Below are 4,711 nucleotides of genomic sequence, written 5' to 3' on the forward strand. Positions count from 1 at the left end.
TTTGCAGACCTTGCAAAGATGCTTGAGGATTTTCAGGCCACCCCATCAGTCACTTAAGGTTCTTAGCCTCATCCATAGAGACCTCGGGAGGCCCGAGATCTTGGGAACTGTCTTGTAGAGTCAGAATGTCATTTTTCAGCTGTACTCATCCTAAAGGAAAGGACAAGATTTCCACAGCAGTGGGAGAAAATGGATGTCATTTTGGTTCCCACTGGTTAAAATATAGTAAAGAATTTTTGTGGAAAGTTTTGAAGTTGGTTCTGTTCCATGGGGAGCAGGGGCATTTGTTTATTTAAAACATTTTAAGACATTTCAATAAAATGTTTAACATTTGGGGTTTAATTTCCCCCTTATTTTTTGTTCCCTTCTCCCTCTTTTTCCATTTTTACCACTAACAAAGGTGAAAAGCTGCAAACAAAAATGTTTCCTTTTTTCATTTTGTTGAAGGATAGAAAAATTTGGAAGAAGAGAGAAAATTATTTTTAACAAGGACTTTTTTAACCAACTGGCACCCTTCCCCCACATATACACCTTCATTTGAGAATTTCAGTCAGCTCTAATTTTGATTTATCTACCCAAAATCTAGGTCTTGTCTAAACCTGACTTTTACTCAGCATCTAAGGCCTCTTGGGGAAAACTGGAGACAATCCTGCTATTCTGTTTCTCTGATTACCATGTTGTTTAGTACCAAGGACATGTTTGAAATTGGAATTTTTATCCTTCAAGAGTTCATCCGCTTGGCTGCCCTCAGATATCACTGTAGTCGTTTCACCCCTGCTTGCTAAGCAAAGGAATTTTTATGTCACAGAAATTTAACTTTGGAACAGGCAGATAGTAACAAAAATAAATGTGATGTAGAGTTACATAAAAACAGGATTAAAGAAGTGACTGGAAATAGAGAATCAAGTGTGTCTGGTTCAAAGTTTCCCCATGGCGTGACAACGACACTTTAAAATATGTTTGCAATCGAGAATACAATAGATACTTTCTTGCTCAACAGAACTGCTCATTGTATCTATCAACTTCACTGCACAAAACAATGCCTGTTAGCACTGCAGTTCCAAAGCAGCCATGAGTGGGCGAGCTGCATTCGATTCTGCCTCCATCCTCAACACTAATATCTTCTAAGTCCTACTTGCAGAATCCTTATCGCTGCTGGTGAAGTAAGTTCTTTCCCTAGACTGTGTCAAATTCAAGGCCTTTCTTCCTATCTTCAAGACATTCAATGGTCTGTACCCAGGACACCTGGAAAGTCATGTAAAACTCTGGAAATGGTGAAGAACTCCACTCCTCTAGTTCAATAGAACTATTTATCGCAAAGGAGATTTTTTGGTGGAGGCAAAAGCATTTTGGAAACCAATACTAAACAGCAGGAACAAAGAACTACCTCAAACCTCTCCATCTTCCATTCCAAGGGTAATGGGAACATCTTTGGCTAAGCCTTCACTGATGAAAACACACAGCACACAGAAGTGTATATATTCCTGTCGGGTACACGCACAATTTTCCTCTTGTGTAGAGGAAGAGACAGAGGAAAACCATTACACAACAGCTGTTAAGTCACATTATTTAGTGCACTGTTGAAGGCAATCACATACCATGATGATGAACACAGTTAGGTGAACCAGAATAGAACTGGAGAACAGTCGGCCTGACTTTCATAAGGCAGGCTGAGTTTGCTATGATGGCCGTAGCTACCAGCTTTTGACTTATAAATTGCAGCTTTGTCTGAAAACTAATTGAGAGAGAGAATGTGGAACTTCCACAATATTTGACAATTTTTGTCTTGAACTCCATTAATAGCTACAGGACTTTCCAAAGGGGCAGTGCGAGGATTCTAACTGTTTCAGCATTAGCACATTCTTCCTTCACTTTGCTTACTATATTAAATAAAATGTTTGCACTTCTCAATTTGCTTCAGCTGTGATCACCACCACTTCATGTCTGCTTTCTGCAAATATTTTAGTTTCCCAGCAGCCATGTTTGTGGAAACAGGAGATTTTAAATACACAAAGTAGAATATTCACCAAACATAAATTGTAAATTCACCATCACAAGGATTTGCACCAGAAACTTGACTCTAAAAAGTCAGGGAACAGAAACATACCATAAGACCTATACGTCCAATCAAAAGAGCCTGAATTTTAAACACTCACAGTGAACTGTTAGCAAATAAGCTACAGAACTCAAGTTATTTACAGAAGTGCTTTGATGCATAATTTGGAACAACATATTTAGGAGAATGCAGATTTGTTCATGCACAATTTGCAAATAGAGGCAACCAGTTCAACTAAATTATTTTGTTTTGTATTTCTTTTCTGTGTCCTCTCTCACCATTAGTTTTAAACTCACTTGTGTCTTTTCTTCAACTTGGATTTTAAGTTCTACTGTCTCTCACTGTATGTTTATATAGGGATTTGCATAAAGGGGCTCTGATCCCAATCAAAGCTTCTGTGCATTACTATAGTGCAACTAACAAATGACCTATTCTGGATCGTTCACCCAGCTCTTGCAAGGACTGGAGTGAAGACATCAGGAGACCACTGGGACATTACAGGTCACTTAACAGGAGAAACTGCATGTATGTGAGCAACAATTAAGAGAGAAGATATTCCTGCCACTTAGTCTTTCTTTATGTAAAATTTGTATTGCCCCACCTGGATAAAGCCTGCTTGTTTTGCCCACAAAACCACTCAACATCATGTCAGCTGTCTAAATGAGATATTTGTATTCACTGATACAATATGCATGAGACTCGTGCAGAAAGATTCCACTACTGGTTTGAACGGTACCTATGCGTCAGAGTAGAAACAGCCAATGTGCTCGCATCTCACATTTTACTACATCACCTGTGTCAACAGTAATACCAAAAAGGAAGCTATTACATTTTAATAAATCCCTTCCTTCTTCTTGAAAAAGATGAGTGCGTGGGAAGGTGCCAGGCCTGTACTGAACTGAAAATTCATTTATGGAATGACGCAGAAATATTTAAATTCCCTTACTGCGTCTAAATGATAACGTCTTCTTCCTTGCTACAAATTCCCTGAGGCAGGTAGTTTTGGTAGCAGTGATGCAGTATTTGCATACTGATTGTGAAAGCGAATTACAGCTATGTCTGCCAGCACAAGGGTTTTCAAGTATCACTGTTACAAATAGGGATAATACTACTTACCTTTCTCCCAGGGGTGTTGTGAGGGTTTATTATTTAATCTCTGTAAAGCACTTTGAGAGCCTGGAATGAAAGACTTTGTAAGTACACAGCATTATTATGAATGAACTCTGTTTTCTAGGATAGCTGGCCATTTATCTTTAACATAGTCTATATGATCTTTTCAAAGTAACTTAGTGTCAAATATTACCCACTAGGAATTTAAACCCTTTTAACTATATCTGTTTGTTATCCACACAGATACAGTTTGCATTCCTTTGTAGCTTTCCTTTCCGTAAAGATCAGTCTTTGGTTTTAGCAATGGAGAACTTGAAACCGGAGGCATTTCCACAGTTTGAAGTCTCCAGTAATGCTTTGTTTATTCTCTTTTATGTCAGCTCAATATTCCTGCTCCTAATCCATAAAGCACAATCATCTGCAAATAGAGTGACACCTACGCCAGGATTTATTCATTTTGGAAAATCATTTATGATAATGTTAAATAAGGTCAGACTGTTAATACTTTCCTGTGGTGTACCATTTTTATTATTATTTTAATATAACTTTCCCAACTCTGACACCTTTTACTCAAAAATTCTCTAATCCATCTATCCATCCTTCCTTTTATCCCTATTGTACCTATGCTTGCTTTATTGCACACCAAAGCGTTCATTGCTGTTCTGTACTCAGAATGATAGTGGTTTACATTCACTTTTGACTGGTGTAGATTTTTACACAAAGTACCGGGCAATTATGAATCTGATCCAGTTCTCAAAACTAAGGACCTCAAGGTAACCAATGTGGGAGCCTGGCAATTCAGTCATTTGAATTATAAGAAAAGAAAATAGAGATTTAGGGTGAAATCCTGGTCTCATTGAAGTTAATAGGAAAACTCTCATTGAATCCAACTGCCTCAGGATTTCACCCTTATTTGTTTAGAAAAAATGCCATTTTTTATTTGAAAAACGTGTGTCACAAAACCACAGACTCATGTGATAACTGAAAAGTAACAAAGCCTTGGAAGAAAATTAGATAGAAAATTAGAATGTCCAGGATATTAATGATTTAAAATACATGGCTGAAGTTTCAGAAGTTCAGGACCTCCCACTCTCCTTCCAATGGGATGCCTTGGAGCTCAGAATCACTGAACACTGGGATCTTTGCAGTGCTTTATAAAGTAATAAAGCCAGGGTTTATTTCCACCATCTCTTCTGTATTTTATTTTAAATAAAAGGAATGTGACAGAAACTATATGACCATCACACAAAACTTGTGACCAAGGACTGGCCAGGCTGCATCCAGGCATAGAAAACAAAGCGCAAATCAGCAGCACAGGAAGAGGAAATACACAGGGGGGAATGTTAGAAGTGCAAATATTAGGACATTGGGGGTAAAGGAAAATTCTCCCAGAATGTGAAATTAACCAGAAAGACTCCAGGGAGACTCCAACCATAGCAGTAATTAAAAGCGGGGGCAGCCATTGATTAGAAGGTGTTTCTTTTTTTATCTCCCCAGAGGTTTGGGCTAGGCAGAATGGGGCGGAGCCCTCCCTCCCCTGTGGTT

Source organism: Chelonoidis abingdonii, chromosome 18 (genome assembly GCF_003597395.2).
Source record: "Chelonoidis abingdonii isolate Lonesome George chromosome 18, CheloAbing_2.0, whole genome shotgun sequence".
In the NCBI taxonomy this organism is placed as follows: Eukaryota; Metazoa; Chordata; order Testudines; family Testudinidae; genus Chelonoidis; species Chelonoidis abingdonii.